The sequence below is a fragment of the Nuphar pumila genome, chromosome 7 (genome assembly GCF_984573655.1).
Source record: "Nuphar pumila chromosome 7, dmNupPumi1.hap1.1, whole genome shotgun sequence".
Taxonomy (NCBI): Eukaryota; Viridiplantae; Streptophyta; class Magnoliopsida; order Nymphaeales; family Nymphaeaceae; genus Nuphar; species Nuphar pumila.
This window is the reverse complement of record NC_143255.1, coordinates 81,866,145-81,878,489: the sequence shown is the minus strand read 5'-3', so window position 1 is coordinate 81,878,489 and position 12,345 is coordinate 81,866,145. Positions and strand designations below refer to the sequence as shown.

The window sequence follows — 12,345 nt, the reverse complement described above, 5'->3', positions numbered from 1 at the left end:
GATGCGGAAACGGCAAAGGATGCTCTTGTGAATAAAAGAGACCACGTGTCGGCCTTCCACTGTGCGAAGAGTGATAGCTTCTACCCACTTGGTGAAATATTTTGTTGCAGCAAGGAAGTATTTGTGGTCATTTGAAGCAGAGGGAGTGATGGGACGTACGACATTGAAGGCCCACATAGAGAACGGCCATGGAGAAACAATAGACTGCAAATATGTTGCTGGAGCATGAATAGAAGGTGCGTGTATCTGGCATTGAACACACTTTTTCACAAAATGGTAACAGTCTTGATGCATGGTCTTTGTAAACACCCCATTTGTTTTTTAAATCTTTTAAATATTCCCCTTTTGCTCCTGATATCATTTTTTGAGCAATTAAATCATTTTTAAATTTAAATTCCAATTCATTTCTCAAGTTTTACTGAAATTAAATTCATTTTATATGTCTGACTTGATTTCGGATCCGGATCCATTGTCCAGATCCAAATTTGAGTCTCATTGTCCAACTTTTAAATTAAATTTATAAAAAATACCAAAAAAAGTTTTTAAATAGCTCGGACAATCCATCCGGCATCCGTTTGGATCCATCATGTTGTATTTCTCGATTCGAGTTCCAAAACTCGAACATTTTCTCAAAACTCGGGTCCGAACCCATTCTTCTGAAGAAATTTCCCCGAAATGGTCTGAAATTCTCAGAAAAATACTTTTGTAAATATTTCTCAGAAAAATACAGAAAAATTAGTGTTTAATCTTAGTTTTCTCATAGAATCTTAGATTTTCATTCCAAAAATACAAAAAAATCAAAAAATCAAAAAAAATGGAAAAAAAATAAAGAAAAGCAAATGGTTTTTAAGCTTGAAAGACTTGAACTTTGCTAAAAACCTCTCTTAAAACCCCTTTTTGAAAACCAAAAACCATTTTTTAGAAAAAAAAAAACTGAAAAGGAGACCCCTCTTGGGAATTTAGAGAAATTGCAACGGCCACTCCCGTTCGCACCCTCCATCGCCTCTCTCCTGATCGATGACCTTCCATCCTCAACTGCTTAATCTTCTGGAGGATTTGAGCCTCTCTTTAAGAAGAGACCTCCAAGCCTCTACGAAGGGATCCGTCTCCTACTTCTCCACCATCATCCGTTCTTCTTCTTCATACTTTCTTCTTATTCCCTTGGGTTTCTCCATTTTGATCGAAGCCGATCGATCTTCGCAGGAATCAAGAATCAAGAAGACAACTGTCATTGTAGCCGAATCAAGATAAAACCTCTCCTCTCTCTTCCGGATTCCTGCAAAACAGAGGTAAATCGCCATTCATTTTTTTCTCCTTTTCTGTGTTCATAGATTTCTTTGATCTTCACGGTTTGTAATGCCTATTTATAGTTTAGTTTTCTTTCCTTTTCTTCTTTTTTTTTTCTTTTCTCTCTTTCCTGCTTTCAATATCATTGACGCATCAGGGATGGTTTTGGATGGCTTTTGGCAATTTCAATCCATCCTGTGCAAAAGTAATCGGGACACCTCATTCCGACATAGCTTTACCTTCTATCTTCCTTCTGTATTTCTTTTCACAATCAGACGGTTGTGACCATTCTTGGCTTTGGCATTATCAAATTAATTGATTTCCCCTTTTCTTTTCTTTTCTTTTCTCGTTACCATATTTCAGTATATGAATGTTGTTTTACTTGATATTTTAACATTTTAGTCACTCGATGATTCCTTCATCCCTGGTTTTTGATCTCTGCATAGTTGACGACCCACCTTAAGGTCATCACCATGTTTTTTATTCTGTAATGCATTTTTGGTCAGCTAAATGTCAAGTTTGTAGCATCAGTGTTTTCCTTCTCCAAGTAACATTCTGCAGCACCTGCGGCGCCGCTGCTTAGTTTTATCCGAACTTCCCCACATCTTATTGACTTCTCATTTTAAATGTCCCAAGACCCTCATTTTTTTGAGATCAAAATAATCTGGGATCGTAGTTCACCAACAGGACTGGATTGAAGAAAGCCGATCCATCTTCATTTGTCCATCAATCCTCCTGGAACGAGAAAGATTCAAATAAATCTTGGACTGCTTGGCGTTATTTTGCATTCAACTCCCATCAAAGGTACAAACAAAGTAGGTAACGTTCCGATTCTTTGTTAAGTCCATGATTTTTGTAATGGTTATGTGCAAGAATTTCAAATAGTAGATTGTATATTAGTTTCTTTCTCACTAAATAAAAAAAAAAACAACGCAATGTATGGCACCCAACATATACTGTTGTGGAGTGGAAACATTTTGCTGCTGATACAGAGTCCGTAACAGAAATGATTAGTTCCCAGCTAGTTTTGCATAGCTATGCAACTGCTGATACAGAATCCAGGGTTGTCACTGCCCTTACTATTCTGAAATTTCACTTGTTGAGTTATCAAGGTTATATTAGTAATACTTTGTTATTTGGTAGTGTTGATGCCACGAAACCGTACTTGCACACTATATACCCTCATGGTTCAACTAACACCCTCCCTTGTGCAACAATGGGTTCTGGGTCACTTGCAGCGATGGCAATGTTTACGTCAAGATACAAAGAGGAATCACCAATTGCCAAATTCGTTCCGGTATAAAAGCTTGCATGTAAGGCAATCTGTTCTGGTATCTTCAGTGACTTGGGAAGTGGTAATGTGGATGTCTGTGTAATAACTAAGGGCCATGAAGAATACTTGAGGAAGCACCAATTGCCAAACCCCCGTACATATCTCAATTCAGAAGGCTATTTTTCTGAGAAGGGTGGTACTGTGGTATCATCAACCAAGATGAATCCATGGAAAGAGTTGGTGGAAATTATTGAAGGAGATGCAATGGAAGAATGGGATGATAAGCATTCAGTCCTCGATATATTCAAAACAAAGACTATTTCAATTACAAGTAATCAATATTTTGGCATTCTTTGGCCAGCTTTGTTTCTTTTTTTTATTTATGCTCTTGTGCTGTTAATAACTAGATTTAGGTTGATAGATCCTATTCTTTAAATAACATTTTCATTTGTGCTGAATTAATGCTTCTCAGAGGAATGCCTTACCCCTTTCTTTCACCATTTGCTACAAGTGGCAGCTCACACAGTAGCAACACTCCATATCCCAGCTCCATTTTTAAATTTCCCTCTGCTGCAACCCTGCATATGCCGACAGCTACACCCCTGCACCATCTTCGCCATCTCTTGTGCTTACTGCCTCTGCAATTCCTCCTTCACTGGGAAAATTAAAACCTCTCGTATTCCTACAACAACCAATTAACTGGGAGAATCCCTAGAGAGCTTGCCAAATATTCATAGCCTTAAAGTGGTAGCTGTTTCTAGTAACAAATCTGTATGGAACAATTCCCGCAAATGGTCCTTTTGAGCACATCCCCATGTACATCTTTTTCTTCATAGCATTGCCAGGCACACATCCATCTCTCAATCACCAATTACACCAAGTTTGAGAACTGTATGAAGCCACTAAGCATTACGCTTTTACAGAGAAAATCGATTTTCTGATTTATTTGGTGGCATCTTTCTGAGTTGATATGAAATATCTGTTCTTGGCAATCATTCCTGTTTTGTTATGGGACCTGTTGAGGGGAAGTTGGATATCTCATCAATTCAAGATCAGGTTCCCAAACTACTGTAAGATATTTAGCTTGCAGAATTAAAGTAGGTTGTCCTACTAACTCAGCACTAGGCCTTGATTTCCTATAAAACCCATGCTTTGTTGATTCAAAAGCCAAATTTCAGTTTAACGCATATCCTGTTTTCATGTCTTCTCCTGTATACATTCTTCCCTGTTAAAAACATATGCATCACCTTAGGTAAAATCCATCTGCTTTCTGCCCTTGCATTTAGCAACACAGGTACACTCTGCATCTTTTGTGTTTATGCCACGTAACTTTCATTACCAACACTATGTTGCACTTCACGTCACAGCCATATCCTATGCACAGCTGATGCACATCATTTCTTATCATACTGCTACCATTGCAGTAACATCCCTGCAACATCTCTCCACCTATGACTCACCTGCCATTTCCTTGTTGGCTACCCATTGGCATCTCAATTTATCATTTAATCACTGTTATAGGTGTTAATTTGCAAAAAGCTCACCCACCACCTGCAATCTGTCAGAATCATTGTTTCATTAATAAAGGTTGGATTGATATCTTGTTGCCACCAATCTATCTGTTCATGGATATACTAACCTGATTTTTTTTTATTTAATATTTAGTATGTTATATGTATTTCCTCATATAGGAGTTCATTAGCTTAAACATCCATTTATTCGTAGTCTTATTTAGTTTGACATATTCAGTCTAGGATGGTTGCCCATAGGCATTTTTTTTTAGAATTGGCATAACCATTTGCAGTTGCATTTTCAACCTAATTTACTCCCTTTTCTTTTATCTTTGCATTGTGATAACTTTGTTTTTGCAGAGAACATAAAAAGAATATCATCACTTGAGATTTGTATTTTCAAATTTAAACCTTGTAATAAGTTAGATCTTAAATGAGAATCTAAATTTCCAGCTTTTAGAAGAATGAATGAGCATTGTAAATACCATGAATTTCTTGTTCTCATATTTTTCACCTTCATTTTCCAAATTCTCACAAATGGTAACACGAATGACACGTGCACCATTTCGTAAAAGGTAATTAATTCTATGTTGATGATTTACATCAATGGCCATAGTCAGGATGTAAACAAGACTTAAAATTTTTATCTTTTATAAAATAACATTGGATCTACACTGGATCCGTTTTCAAAATTCATCATATTTTCCTTAAATATTTTCTCCTTTTATCAGAATTTAACTTCAAATTAACTCAAAATATATACCAATGGCCATAGTCAGGGTATATTGAGAGTTCATTTCATTTTAAATACTATAAAAGCACCAAATATATTTTATTCTTCACCTGAATTTAAATGCGGATTATTATATAATACATTCAGTGACCGTAGTCAAGGATGTATTATATCTTCAATCTTATTTTAATTTATTTAAAGAATGAAATAGCTTTTCAAAATCCAATTTCAAGATTCTTCAAATTCATTCATCACTTAGTATACAATTGCATCATATTTTCAAAATTCTTTTTCATAAATCCAAGTGATTCTTTTCTTCATTTCTCAGATCAAATCCTATTCATAAATTCAAATTCAAAAGGATTCAAGAATTCAATTTCAAAGTCCAATTTAACTTTGAAACTTCAGAATCATCTTGTACTTCAAATTCCAAATTCTATCTCAAAATTCAAAGTCCAATTTGACTTTGAGACTTCAAGAATTCATTTTATATTTAAAATTTCCAATTCAAATCAGATTTCAAAGTTCAAATTGACTTTGAAATTCCAAATTCAATTTATATTCAAAATTCCAATCAAATCCAAAGTTCAATTTAACTTTGAGATTCTTTTCATCTTCTAAATTTCAAATTCTAACTTCAAATTCAAAGTCCAATTTGACTTTGAAATCCATTTGTATATCCAAAATTCTAAATTCTAAATGAAATTTCAAAGTTCAAAATTAACTTTGAAACTTTTGATTCATCTTCAAAATTCAAAACCAAGCTCATCCTCAAATCCAAAATCAAAGTTTGAGATTGATCCTGAATCTCAAAAGCTTGGCCTTTTCTAAGTTTTGAATTAAAGTCTGGGTTTTCAAAACCCAGATCCATACTCAAAAGTCCCATTTTTGGACTTTCTAAAACTCAAATCCAAAATTAGATCAACCTGGATCCAGTTTTCTAAATACAAATTCTACCTTTGGATCTTAGACTTCGAATCCAATTCCATTCTAGGATCCAAAACCGAATTCTATCTTGGGTCTTACACCTCAGATCCAATGCCATTTGAGGATCTAGAACCCAATTCTACTTCGGATCTCAGACTTCAGATCTAAAATCTATTTTTAGGATCCATAACCCAACTCTACATTAGATCTCAGACTTCAGATCCACTCCATTCTAGGATCCAGAACCCAAGTCTACTTTGGATCTCAAACTTCTAATCCAAATCCATCTTAAGATCCAGACTTTGGATTTGAATTCCAGATTTCAAATCAAGTTCTATTTTTAATTCCAACTTTCAAAACCAATTCCATTTCATTTCCAGATTTCAAATCTAAATCCACTTACAGATCATATCTGGATTTCTTAAATTCATTTTTATATCATTTAGATTTCTCAAATCCATTCTAAATTTCAAACTTGAAAATCTAAATTCAATTCCATCTCAAGTATTCATTTCCTTTCCTAAATTCAAGTTCAAAATTCAAAGTCCATTTCCGACTTTGAAACTTCATTTCCTTTCATTTCAAAATTTCAAATCATTCTCAAAATCAAGATTTATTCCTCCAAGTCTAAATTACTTCGAAGACTTAGAACTTTTCTGATCTATCTCAAGTTCTAAGTTAAATTCAATTACTCAGAAATCATTTCTTCATTCTATTATCAAGTCTATCTCAGAAAAACTTGGAGATTTTCAAAAAAACATCTTTCAAAAGGGCATACATTCTTGCATTGCACAAGCATGATTCTTTGTGCATTTAGATCTTTAGGATAAATTCTTAGATGATATTTAGGCAAAGCAAAAGGTATAGAGTCGATCCTTGGTTCGATTACCTCTGGTAAAAGCTCCAGGAACAGTCGAACCTTGTACCGACGAGCGAATCCCGTCTCTCCATTTTTCCCGCAATATATTTCAAAACGGAGGCGAGTAATTTTCAAAATATTTTCAAATCAAGGTCAAGTGAGACCCCGCAAAAAAGTTCCTTTTCTTTCTTTCTTTTCTCTTTTTTTTTTCTTTTCTCTTCTCTCTTTCTTTTCTTTATTTTATTTTTCTCCCTTCAAAAAGGAGGAAAATAGAGGTCAGAAAAGGAAAAGAGAAGGAAGAAAGAGAAACCACGAAAGAGGAAAAATTTTGCGATGATCACAGTTTTGGCGACCGTGATGGGACTTCGTCTCTGTCTGGTCGAATTATGCCTTTGCTTTGCTTTGTTATTATCTAAGTCTTTATTCTTCTATGTCAGCTTCATTTTTCATGCAAACCTTAGGAGCCTAGACTCTGTCCTAAGCTGACATTATTGCATATAGGATCTAAGTATGGTTTGGTTGGACCATATTGAGGAGATTATTCCATGTTCATATTAGACTTAGGTCTTAAATACAACTCTCCTCAATTATAGGGATTGAATGCAAACAATGTGTGCAAGTGTATGCTTCTATTCATTTAAATTTTATCTCTTTAGGACTTGCATTAGAGCCTTCTAATTTTATTGCATGTTGATCATATTTTGAAAACATCCCTACCTATATTGTCCCGGTCTTCACGTTGCTGGGCTGTCTCACTGAACCATAGTTTGGGAGAGAGCCTCACAACTGGACCACTTATTTGGGTTCATGCCCCCCTACCACGTACCTAAGGGCCATAGTCCGAGGTATATCGGTAGGTGCTTAAGGATGTTGGGAAACCATTACCTTAGAACCGGAGAGATATCCTATATGCCACGTATTTCGAGCTTCGGCTTGAGTATATCGGCATACCTTGATTGGAATCAGATGATCTAAATCTTAGAGTTAGGATTAAGGTCCTATCAACCATTTTAAAATATTGCATATAGGGTCAGCTTTAGGGAGTGCTGTTTGCGCATCCTTGCTTGTATATCTGTGATTGTGTGATATTTTATATCTTCCTTATATTTTTCAAAAACCCTGAGTATATATTTCAAAATTTCCTCTTTGTTTTTAAAACCCAGGTGTATTTTTCTTTCTTTTCTTCTTCTTTTAAAAATTTCTTCAAAAATTCTTCTGATCCTGCCTGCAAGTTCTTCAAATTTTAAATCTTTACCATCTATTCTCAAATTCCATTTTTCCTCTTATTTTCTTCTGATTTTATATTCTTGTTTATATTTTTCATAAAAATCTCTTTCCGTCAAGAGATATCTTTTTTAAAATAATATTTTCTTTTTTCATATTTTTAGTTGGTTACTCTCCCTCGTAGAGTAAACAACGCAATTGTCATAAATTTTGTGACGACTCAATCCCTAGTAATGGGATACAATTTTTTTAGATTTCAACCTAAATCCTTCCTCTTGTCAAAACTTCTCCAAAAGTTTCTTCGGTCTAAAAACCTTCCGCTTTCCTCTACAGAGAGAGCGCTGATATTCGAAAATGGTTCAGACAAGAGCTGGAAAAGAAACAGTTCCTCAACTCAGCGACAGTGAGGCAGAAGGGATGAGCTCTCCTAAATCAGTCAGGGGACAGAGTCAGAACAGGAAAGATGACATCGACCCCGCTATGTATGATATGTTCCAAAAGATGATGGCGAGGAAGATGTCGGAAGAAGCCGAGGTCAAGCTGAAAGAGGCAGTTCCTAAAAGCAAGCTGAGGAAGATGCCTGTAAAAAAGCAAATCAGAATCATAAGGAAGAAGGTACAGCCAGACACTACTTTTGAGTAATCAGAGTCAGTCAAGGAAGAATCAGAAGAAGAAGAGCAGATTGTCTACAAACAGAAACCTCTGAGACAGTCCATAAAGATAGCTGTAGAAGAGCCCGAATCCATCAACAAGCCCAAGTTTGGGGCCTCAGCAGAGGACCTGATGAGTAAGAAGATGAAGGAGATGAATCGAGCAATCAAGGACATTCAAGCCAAGGGTAAGGGCAAACAGACCTACACTGGCGAAGATTTTTACGATGGTCTAGATGGGGACGATAACCTGGAGAATCTTCCCCGCAAGTTTCTCAAATTTGACGAGACTGACAACCCTAAAGCCCACTTGGCCACATTTTATGCAGAGTGCAGCCATTTCAGGAAAGATAACAGGGATCTGTTCATCTGTTTTCCCCGCAGTTTAGAGGGTGTAGCAGCCAGGTGGTATGCTGATCACGTGAATCCTATCAAACTACGAGAGTTCGATAAGGTAGTAAATATGTTCATCAAGCGCTTCTTATTCAACACTGAAGCCTCACCTACATTAAATCATCTTTACAACCTGAAGCAAGGAGAGACTGAAAGAGAAAGTGATTTCATTCATAGGTGGAGAAGCACCTGTAATAAGATGAAGGTACCCATTTCAGTGGAGCACGCATTGCAGGTGATCCTCAACAATTTCTCTCAACCCAAAAGGAGCCTCATCGCCACTTCCACGGCGAAATCCTTCATCAAATTGATTGAGCGAGCTGAATGGCTCGAAGCAGGAATAGAAAGCGGGCTTTACGAGGGCACGCCTCTAATCAAGAATATCCAAGATCAGAAGAAAAAGGCGCAATTCTCTCATTCAGTTGATGCTTCCTGCAATAATCTTGGCAGCAGCAGCAAAGGAAACAAGAACAACAGTGGCAGTGGCCCAAGAATAGATCAGAGTAAGGGGCAGAAGGAGAGATCTTATAAGAACAATGACAAACCGCTTCCAATTGGCCTTCAGCAAAAAAGTGATCTTCAAGAGAAGCCCAAGTACATCAAATGGGAGAAAGATCGAGTCTTCACTCCGTTATCTGAGAGTTTAGAAGTGATTATGGATTACCTTTTGAAGCACGAGATGATCAAACTCCCTAAAATAGCAGATCCTCCCGTAATCTTGGTAAAATTCAAAGACCAATTCTGCAAGTACCACAGGGCAACGGGGCATGATACAGAACACTGTTTCGTCCTCAAGCACATGATACAAGACTGCATTGACAGAAGTGAGCTGATAGAAGACGAGGAAGAAAAGCAGCCAGCAGTCCTGACAGAACCATTCCCGAACCACTTGAAGAATTGATAAAGCCAAAGTTTTTGCTTTCGTCTCTTTTTGTGAGTTATCTTGTAGGGGCTAGCCAGCCCAGTCTTCTATGAATCTTTTCTTTTTAAAAAGTTCTTGTAAATATTCAGTTGTTATCAAACCTTTGCTTATCAATGAAATGTCAATTTTTCTTTATATCTGTGATATTCAAATACTTCCTTCTTTTGCTATACTGGAGCATTTAAATTCCTGTTCTTTTCAGAATGCGAGACAATCCTGACATCATTCATGAGAGAAATGATATTACCTATGACGGCTTTTCAAAAATCATGAAATTTCAAAAAGTCTTCGTTATGACCAAAGAGTTCAATTATTCTTTGGTCTAACCTTTGTCAAAAATCAACCCTCTTGTTGATCATATTCTCAAAAATAGTTTTTCGAACCATTGCATTGAAAAATCAACTCTCGTGTTGATCATGTTTTCCAAAATAGGTTTTTGAACCATTGCATTGAAGGATCAACCCTTGTGTTGGTCTTATCTTCCAAAAAAAATAGGTCTCAAATCTTGTGTTGATCATATTTTCCAAAAGTGGTTATTCAAACCGTCACATTTAAAGATCAACCCTTGTGTTGATCTTATCTTCCAAAATGAGTTATAAATCATTACATTTAAAGATCAACCCTTGTGTTGATCTTATCTTCCAAAATGGGTTATAAATCATTACATTTAAAGATCAACCCTTGCGTTGATCTTATCTTCCAAAATGGGTTATAAATCATCATATTCAAAGATCAATCCTTGCATTGGCCTTATATTCCAAAAAAATGGGTTTTAAATCATTATATTCAAAGATCAACCCCTGTGTTGGTCTTATCTTCTAAGATTGTTTTTTAAAACATTATATTCAAAGATCAACCCTTGTGTTGATCTTATTATCAATTTTGAACTGTCATTTTTAGAAATCAGATCTGTTGTTGATCTTTTTTTTCAAAAATTAGATTTCAAACCATTGCCTTCTAAAATTGACCCTCATGATGATCTCTCATATTTGATTTAAAGGATCAGATCTCGCGCTGATCATTCTTCTTGTGGTGTATTTTTCTTCCCCCAAAATGATTTCTCACTTATCTTTTAAATAAATATTTTCAGGATCCCATATGCAGGCAGGATCAGGAAAAAAACTCCTTTTTCTCTTAAATCTTATAAATTTTCAGATAAATTTAATATTTTTATCAGTTTCATTCATTTTATTCATATTTTTATCAAGTTTATATCAATTTTATCAAGTTTTTATCAAGTTTATCAATATTTCCTCAATTCCATTAAATTTTATCAATTGTTTTTTACCCCTTTCAGGCTAAGGGATAAACCTGATGCCTCTTTCCCATGAGGTATTTTCTAAATCTTCTTTGTTGCCCTTTCAGGTTAAGGGATAAACCTGACTCTCGTTGTCCGAGGTGTTTTCCGGTCAGGTTAAGGGATAAACCTGACCCTCGTTGTCCGAGGTGTTCCCATTCAGGATAAGGGATAATCCTGCGACCCCTCGTAGGAGAAAATAACGCTACCTATGAGGATTCTTTTGTAAATACAAGTTTCGTAAACCTTCATTTGGTTTTCTAAATTTATATCATTTTTTCTTCATTTAAATTCCTTAAATTCTTTTTCCCATTCAGGATAAGGGATAATCCTTAAACCCCTTGTAGGAGCAATAACGCTACCTATCAGGATTTTTGTTATAAATACAAGTTTTGTCAACCTTCATTGATTTTCTAAATTTATATCAATTTCCCTTTATTAAAATTCCTTAAAATTCTTTTTCCCATTCAGGATAAGGGATAATCCTGAAGACCTCTCGTAGGGGCAACAATGCTACCTATGAGAATTCGTTTTGCAAATACAAGTTTTATCGATCTTTATTGATTTCTAAATTTATATCAATTTTTTGTTAAATTCTATTCTTTTTCCCATTTAGGATAAGGGACAATCCTGAGATCACTCATAGGGGCAACCATGCTACCTGTGAGAATTCTTTTTACAAAAATAAATCAATTTCCTTAAATGTTCTACATTTTTTTTTTCAAAGTTCTATATCCTTCTGTCTTCTGAAAATTTTATTCCTTCTATTTCCTCCCTTCTGGATAAGGGGTTAAATCCTAAAAATTGGACCGCATATCTGGTCCATCTAAATCATAAATCATAAATTCTAAACCTTGTCATATCCCGTCTAAATTCAAGTTTTCAAGTTATCTCGTCACAAAATCTTCTATTTTCCTTTCAGGTTAAGGGATAAACCTGAATCATTCTTTTCCTAAATTCTCATCAAATGTCTATTTCCCCTTCAGGATAAGGGATGATCCTAAAACCCCGACAATCATTCTTGCCTTGATCTCTAAATATCTTAAAAATGCCGGTCTCCTTCCCGACTCTCAGTTGAAAAACCTAGTGTTCACACTGGTTATTTTGCTAAGTTTTCAAATCTAAAGATCAAGTTCATCAGTCCTCGTGTTGTTTGTCTCAAAAAGTCTCAATCCTAGATCAAATCATTAAATCAAAGGTCGTTAAAATGAAATGTCCCAGCTACTTCGCTGGTCGTTAAATGATTAAATGAAATGTCCCAGCTACTTC

The 12,345-nt window shown here is 35.6% G+C and overlaps 1 pseudogene; it reads left to right on the top strand.

Moving 5' to 3' along the window:
- Window positions 1–2,226: 2,226 nt before the first annotated feature.
- LOC149832411 (proteasome subunit beta type-7-B pseudogene) lies at window positions 2,227–2,978 on the top strand (annotated as a pseudogene).
- Window positions 2,979–12,345: the final 9,367 nt, after the last annotated feature.